The 8,518-nt window shown below is 44.1% G+C and overlaps 1 long non-coding RNA gene across 2 annotated transcripts; it reads left to right on the top strand.

Annotated features, from left to right (window-relative positions):
* Nucleotides 1–1,038: 1,038 nt before the first annotated feature.
* Nucleotides 1,039–7,744, top strand: LOC120401531. 2 transcript variants are annotated; one of them, XR_005596509.1, is made up of 3 exons: nt 1,039–1,147; nt 1,741–1,929; nt 6,878–7,744. It is a non-coding gene; the product is annotated as an uncharacterized LOC120401531 (long non-coding RNA). The 2 variants fall into 2 exon arrangements; XR_005596510.1 differs by having other exon boundaries at nt 1,109–1,202.
* Nucleotides 7,745–8,518: the final 774 nt, after the last annotated feature.

Genomic DNA, 8,518 nt, shown 5'->3' with positions numbered 1-8,518 from the left:
AATAGAAGTAAATAAACAAACCTAAATTAATTTGACAATTATTCTATACAGCAGAACTCATTAGTTGTGTGAAACACAAGGTATGTCTGTTACTGAACTGCAATTAAACTTAAAGTGAACCTGGATAACTCAATGGCCAAATTGTATGACTAGATATCTTATTATGCGGACCATTTCTTTTGTTTAATCTGACCTTTTCTTCTCTCTGTTCTTCATAATCTCCTTTTTAATTAGCCTGTTGATTGGGGAATTTCACACAGACCATGCTGAAGGGAAAAATCCCTTCCTTTTTTAAGGAGAGGTAGGGAAGGGAGGGATGTCTGGAATCTAACTCCCTGGGGGTCTCAGCTAAATGGGCACAGACTTAGGAGTTTTCTCCCATAAATGTATCACTGGCAGGATTGCAGTCAGAGACACCACTGAAAATGCCTTAGGACCTGAGTAGAGAACTAAAAGTGCATATTAAATTTATGACACAGAGTGCAGAAAACATCATGGTTATAGTGACAGAGGGCCTGGGGTCTGTCAGTAATTTATATTTCAAAGCAAGGGAAGGTGGGCAAGAGGGATTTATAATGAGGAAAATCCATTCTGCCTATTTGAGAGGGCACTGTACAAACTGAATCCAGCCAGAGTGAAGGCATGATCTAATACTTGTAGCCAAGAACATGAAAATGCAAATCAGAATTCATTGATCTTGACTGGTGAACATTGCTAAGCCATTGAATTACATATGTGAAATACTATAGTTGGAGCCAGGAAGATGGGTAGTGTGGCTGTTATCAGAATAATGAGGACAATCATCTCCATCCTCATGCAATTTTTGCATTTCCTCCTGCAACTGACCAAACACTGTGTTGTGGCCATGCTGATGTACCTTTGCTTCTCCCTGTAATAAATAAAGTGGGAGGGTAGCTCCCTTTGATGGACACCCAGCCAGCCAGTTAGCTGTAAAATCCCTCCTGGTAGCTGTTCTTTACCTGTAAAGGGTTAAAAAGTCCCCCAGGTAAAGAAAAAAAAGTGGGCACCTGACCAAAAGAGCCAATGGGAAGGTAGAACTTTTTAAAATTGGCAAAGAAACTTTCCCTTTGTCTGTTCTCTCTGGGCTGGATGGTCAGAGCAGCCATGCTATAAGCAGCTAAACCAGGTATGATTACAAGTCCTCAGATCATGCCTAGAATTACTTATCTGAACTCCAATGTGTAAGTACCTCAGAATATTAACTAGATCCTATTAGAGTTATTTCTTTTAGTTCTTATTGGCTTGCAGACTTCTCTGTGCTAACACCAGATGCTTTTGTTGCTTGTAACCTTTAAGCTGAACCCCTAAGAAAGCTATTGTGGGTGCTTGATTTTTGGAATTGCTCTTTAGCTCTCTAGCAAAAGCCTAAGTTCCAGATGTATTTTCTTTCTTTTTGTTTTTAATAAAATTTACCTTTTTTAAGAACAGGGTTGGATTTTTGGTGTCCTAGTATGGTTTGTGCATGTTGTTTGATTAGCTGGTAGCCACAACTAATTCCCTTTGTTTCCTGTTTCAGCTCTTCCCTGGGTGGGTGGGTGAAAGGGCTTGAGGGCACCACACAGGGAGGAATTCCCAAGTGCGCCTTCCTGGGTTCAAAGTGGGTTTTGTTGCATTTGAGTGGTGGCAGCATTTACCAAGCCAAGGTCAGAGAAAAGCTGTAACCTTGGGAGCTTAATAAAAGCCTGGAGTGGCCAGTATTAATATTTAAAATCCTTGCAGGCCTCACTTCTGCGCTCGGAATGACAGAACTGGAATTCAGCCTTGACACCCCCTCACTTGAGAGATGACTTGGATCAAGGAACTTGATAAGCAGGTCTGGAGGAGATGGGAAAGGATCTCTGGGACACAGAAGGGAAAGGCTGCATGAGCTTATCTGCAAATGGTCTGAAGGGACTGATTTAAAGAGATGTAAGATTTTTCTGTTCCCTACATATCTAATCTAAGGGAAGCATATCACTCAGGGCTTTGCAAAGTGTTTAGATGAGGAGTTTTTTTGTTAGCTTTTGTAAGCCATTTTGTTTTACTATCATCTTCTCTCTTCTTTTAATCTTTTTAAAAATTAAAAACTACTGTTGAATGGGGAACTTCATACACCTGGCCCCAAAGAGATGAGAATTCCTCAACCTCTAGGGAGTGGTGCTGAACAGTAAGGAGTTTCTGGAGCCTCAGTCCCAACCAGAGGTCTCAGGGTGAAATCCTGGCCTCATCAAAAACAGTGGCAAATTTCCCACTTACTTTAGTGGGCCTGGATTTCACTTGTCATCAACAGGCACTGACAAAGATGTGCTCTCCTATTGATGTGTGTCACCAAAGGGATATGAGTCTCATACAAGGGGAGAAGAACTATAGAGATGCAAGGTGACCATGGGGGTGAAGGTGACAGTGACAGTAATTCACTGAAGTGTCTTCACAGTCATTCACTATTTCACATATTGAAGCTTCACTTGCTAGTGCATGTAGCGGTTGTTAAGTGCGCACAGTTTGAAGCTCTCTCAAGTTTTTAGGACAGCTCCCCAGGCTGCGTGAAGCAGCGCTTCTCCATTGACTGAAGTGGAGTCCACCATTGAGGATCTGGTTCATGTAACAAGCTCACAAGTTTTATTGTGAGCAAATTGGACTTCACAGTATAAGGACTGGCCTTTTAAAACAAAAGAAATACTGTGGTCAGGCATGAAGAGTAGCACCTCCTGAAAACATATTCAGGTAAAACTTGTATGTGATTGCTGTTCATTTGGTAAGAAAAAATTAGATGTCAGAAATGCCAGCAAAAGCTTTTACCCAGAGTGATTTGATGGCATTTTGTATTGATGGAATGCTGCCCTCTGGGCCTGTAATCCTAAAATATAATATAGATACTCACTGAAGTAAGACATCTTTAGAAATCTGGTTGGAGAGCGACTGCAGAGCTACATAGATTAGAGCACAGTGTCTTCCCAAATAAATACAGCACAATTGATCTTGACGTGTACTATATTGTTTTTATCTGAAAGAAACTGAATACAGAAAGCTCTTGCAGCAATTGAAAATAAGTCTAGTGAAACACATAGGATTACACTCTCAGGGCACAGACTGTGGATTAAAGTTTTGAAGTGCAAATTCTTTTACATTGTTTTTGACAGAATTATGCTTTTAAACTGCACAAAGGTTCAGCTTTCACTTTGATCCTGATAAGCCTTATTAATTTATTTATTTCTAGGCACTTGTATGGCACTCATTACTGTACCTGAAGTGTCTTATTGCTTCACAAACATTAAAGAATTTACCCATGTGAGATAAGGAAGTATTACTACTTCATTTTAAAGACATGGAAACTGAGGCAAAAAGATGAAGGCCAAACTCCAGTGCCTAAAATAGGCACCAAAGTCTGAATTTAGGTACCAGATAAATGGTCTGATTTTCAGAGGTTCTGAGCCCCTGCAGCTCCCATTGACTCTGTTGAAGCTTATGCGTGCTCAGCACCTTTGAAAATCAGGCACTTACTCAGGAATTTAAATATAGATTCAGGTCCCCACTGTAAGATAATCAAGTTAAATGTCAGCCCAAAATCACACAGTAAGTCTGCATTCGAATAAGGAATAGAGCCCGGCTCTCTTGATTCCCAGTCCAGGGCCTTTAACCAGAAGTCCATCCACCCTCTGAGGGGAAAAGCTATTCTTTATTCAAAACTCTAGGGTATATCTACTCCTATGTCCCCAGAGGCAGCTTAGAGCTGTGAGTCAGGTCTGTCAGAGCCTCAGGCCTCTCCCCTGGTGGCATATCTAACTGCTGTGGCGCCACGCAGCAGCACTGTCAGTTGTCTTTGTCTTCTGAGTTTCTTTTCCCTTCATCGGTGACTGGGATGTGGGCAGTCATGCCTAGTGGTTAGTGTGGGAGTCATCGTCAGGAAACAGAGTCAGGGTCAGAGCTGAAGTGAGAAGTCAGGAATCAGAGCTGAGGATCAGGATTGGATTACCTGGAGTGAGCCAAGGCTAGGCACCAGGGCTATCACAGCCATGGACAAATGCTTTGAGCAACTAGTGAGCTGCTGCTGTGCTTAAGTGCTGGTCTGTTCATTCTTCCCCTCCATCAGGCAGTGTAGCCAATCACAGCCTATTACAGGCCAGCTGTGCTCATTAGGTTGCCTGGAGACTGACTCTGCTGCAAGCCCTGATTCCTTCATTCATTTTGAGGGCATAATTTAACTGTAGCTCTTCTTTGTGCGAACTGCGGTTGACCCCCCTCCCTCCCATTGTAAACTGCACTGGAAGGCCTGCACTGGAGATTTCTTGAGAGAACCAACAGCTTCTTCCCTGACTGGAGACTTGTTCCTCACTGTAGAACTATGCTTCATATGGCTGGAACAACTTCTGGTGCCAGAAACATGGAGCTCACAGGTAGGCCTTGAAGGGCAGAGTCCCTCTGCCCATCTCCCAACCGTCTTAGAAAGAAGCAACTTGAGAAGAGAATAGGTAACTCTCGCTGTTGAACTGTGTCTCAGAATGGCATATCTGTTCTCCCTCTAATCCCTGGCATTGTCCCACTACCCCTAAAGTCATCCATTCAGTGTTTATAGTCAGAGGAAGGAAGCAGGGACTTTCCTCCCACTCTGATGACATGGCAGCTCAAGCTACCTTTGCAGCTCCCCAACCTTGTTACGTTTTTATCTTGGATTTAACCCCAATTTTTTCCTTTTTGGAGTATGTACAATACATAGGACAAGACTGAAAACTCATCATCTACAGTTGCCTCATGTAATTAAGTTAAGGAAGAGGTGTGCTGACTCCCCACTATGGCAAGGAATGGAAGATACAGAGAATGCCAGTCATGAAACAAAACATAAGAAGAACATAAGACAAGACAGTGATCTGGAGAAAGGGGTAAACAGTGAGGTGGCAAAGTTTGCAGATGATACTAAACTACTCAAGATACTCACAAATTCTCTGATAAGACTGAGAATTGATATGACAATGAAAGTTTAGAGTAAGAAACTGTGCCTCTCTCCCTTCCACTCATTCTTTGAGAAGATTATCCAATTTGAGTGGGATGAGTTAGCCAAGGGTGAATGCTTTAGCAAGCATATGTCAAAGTAATGCCATCTCCTGAATGACAAACAAAGCCTCAAATAACTCCCAAAGTTTGCCTCAGCCATGGTATCTCTCACTAAAAACACAGCCAACCCCTCAGAGGAAAACTTCTTAAGAAAACATCAAGAGGATTGATGCATAGAGGGTTCCCTTTGAAAAATTATGGTCCACTGTGGTCCTTCAGACATCCCTCTCTTGTGTTTCTTTCAGCAAGCCCATCATCTTAAACTGTCTAACTCTATGATTTGACTGAGAGGAACAATTATAAACAGTCAGTGCTAGATAAAATCTCCCTCACAGCTTCTTACCTTGGAAGCCCTGAAATTGACAGCTAGAGCAAGGACCTCTAATGCAGTTAGCAGGAGGCACATTTGGTAGTAGTGCTTTGTAGTAGTGCAGCAGCAGAAGTTTTGGGATGCGATCCTTCAGCAATTTACCTACCCCAAACTGCCAGCAGATCGGATGCCATCCGGAGATGCCACTGGATGTTCCAATCTTGCCCTCTCCAAGAATAAGCCATAAAATGACCTTGAGGCATCTCTTACTACGTCTGAGTGAGTAGCAAGATTGGCTAGTTGGGAAAGACTAGCCTGGCCCATCTATCTGGCAGTCTGTATCACCAGGGAAGCCCGGGATGCTTGCCATGAACTCGGTGCTGAGGAGGCCAGGAGCTGCATTTCAGTGAAGGCTTCCCAAGATGGGTCATCAAGAGGAAATGGAAGAAATCTCTTGGTACTGCCCCTGGGCTGAGACTAAAATTTCCTCCACCTCCAGCAACTCCTTTTCACTCTCTCCATTTTATACCTGGCATCTAGGACCTGTAAGTTTAATGAGCCCCAGTTTCATCTGTTCTCCAGTCATTTACTCTAAGCCAGTCTGGATCCCCACTCTGTGTCATGAAGCATGGGTTATGGGCTCTAGCCCTATCCAGAGAAGCCCACCCAACCTGTCTGGAGGCTTCAGTGACCCAGATAGGTACTATACCCCCACTTTCACAGCGGCTCTGGGACTCCCTGTGAAATCCTGTTCTTCTCAGAAGTTTTACATTAATTTTCCATTCACTTTTTTCCATCATCCTCTTCTCCTTTGTGTTTCCCTTGTTAGCTGCTGTGTGGGTTACAGTTGCATAAACAGAATGATTTATCAGTGAAGAGGTAATGCAGGCATGCAGCCATTAAAAAGCATTACTGTGGTTAAAACAGAAACATGAAGATTATAACAATAGGATCCCTGTTATCTGGCACTGTATGCACAGAACAAGACAATGTATTTGCAGTGGATTATGGCTAATACACGTGGAAGGTCATTAGCTGGTATTGATGGATTGAACAAATTAACAGAAATGAAAGATGGCCAGGGGCGGCTCTACAAAGTAGGCTGCCCCAAGCAGCGCGGAGCGCTGCGCCGCCCTTCCCCAGTCCCGCGGCGGGTCCCCTCTTCCCGCGGCTCCGGCATCCTGGGGAGGGCGGCATTTGGCTCGTGGAGCTCCCGCGGCATGCCTGCGGCAGGTCCACCGGAGCCCGGGGCGAGCGGACCTGCCGCAGTCATGCCTGCGGGAGCTCAACCGGAGCCGCGGGAAGACGGGACCCGCCGCAGGCATGACTGCGGCAGGTCCGCTCGTCCCGGGCTCCGGTGGACCTGTCGCTGGCATGCCGGCGGGAGCTCCACCGGGGCCAAATGCCGCCCTCCCCAGGATGCCGCCCCAAGCGGGCGCTTGGCCCGCTGGTGCCTAGAGCCGCCCCTGAAGATGGCAATGCTATACATTAAAAACTGGTTTTTTTTGTTTCTTTAAGATACTTCTCTTTCTGAGCAAGAGATCAAGAAACTGGAAATAAAATGAGCAAATCTAGTGAATTTGAACATATATTCTTCATATTAATTCTTTCTCACAAAACACTAAGAACTAAAGTTATTAATAGTTTGGGCTACAGCCACAAAGAGATTTAGAGGCCTGACACTTTCGGAAGAAGGAAGAAGTGGGAATGCTAATAAACTTTCTCCTCTCTCAGCCTTTGAAGCCGTCTCCCAGAGAGATATGCATATATAAGTTCAAACTGGATTCTCCAGAGACCAACAGACAAAAAAAAAAAAAGACTTTTGGGTAAAACTCTTGGTTTTATATTGACTCAGGGCCTTCCTCTTGATCCAGCACATAAACAGGACCCCTAGTCCACAGAGGAGTGCAATCTTTAGGGGAGGTTTGGAAGGACTTGAGCTACTGAGGCCCCATAAGACTGTGTGCTTGTTCTTGGCAGAAGCTCTGATGAACTTATAACCAGAAAGAAACCTATAGGGTGGGGTGATGCCTGGTAAGCTTATCAGCATGTGCGTAGGTTCTTGTTAGTGTTTTTAATGTCTTTTTTTTTTTTTTTTTGGTAATGCTTTTTACCTTTAGAATAAAGCAGGCTTGCTTAGAAAAAACTGTGCGGTAATTTCTATCTGTAGCAATCTCTCTGTTCTCACTCTCTGAGGAGAAGGCAGGCAGGCCTGTTTAGGCAGACTGTCTTCGCTGGGAAATACACAGAGAAGCAGTAAATACAGAACAAATACCGAGGCACATGTGTATCTGGTGTTTACACCTCTATAGAAACATGAACGCCATGCAATTATGTTTAGAGTTTATGCAAGCAGTTTATATCTATCAGGCTCTGCTTGCTGCTTCACCTACTGTTTCAATGTCATACTTCATCTTTAAATTTCATTGCTGGATGTATATATTTCTGCTTAGTAACTGTAGCTTGAATAAAGAGAACTTCATCCTGTTATTCAATTACTGCAAAAATGACATTGTGGCATTTTTGAAATACATATTTTACAAATCAGTATTGTTCTGATTCCCTAATTGGTGCACGTACAAACAAAGCTGTGGATTTTGGATTAAACTGGGACTCGAAGCTTAATAATGATTTCCAGATTCAGATGACAGGCTTGCTCATCGCCAGAAAGTTCATCTGAAATTCACTCTCATCCCCATTGAGAGCCACTTCTATACTTGCTGATCAAAATGAAAACCATAGAGGAGGCTTTTTGTACATAAAAAAAACCTATCGGTGTCTGGCATGAAAATGATGACCTACTTTCAGTAGACCTAACGTAATTTTAATCCAGTGTCAAATGCTATCAAAAGCAAGAGGGACATTTTGTCCTTCTGTATGGTATGCATATGGGGCATGTTCTCTTCAAGCTCACACAACTTCCATGATTAATGAAAGTCATCCATGCACAGTGGCGGCTTCAGGCACCAGCGCTCCAAGCGTGTGCCTGGGGCGGCAAGCTGTGGTTGGCACCCTGCGAGGGCGGCAGTCAGGCAGCCTTCAGCGGCACGCCTGAGGGAGTCTGCTGGTCCCGCGGATTCGGCGGCAATTTGGTGGCGGGGACGCCGAATCCGTGTTACCAGCAGACCTACTGCAGGCAAGCCGCCGAATCCGCAGGAC

This window comes from Mauremys reevesii, linkage group 3 (genome assembly GCF_016161935.1).
Source record: "Mauremys reevesii isolate NIE-2019 linkage group 3, ASM1616193v1, whole genome shotgun sequence".
Classification (NCBI taxonomy): Eukaryota; Metazoa; Chordata; order Testudines; family Geoemydidae; genus Mauremys; species Mauremys reevesii.
The sequence above is the reverse complement of the archived record's forward strand: the minus strand, read 5'-3'. Positions and strand labels throughout refer to the sequence as shown.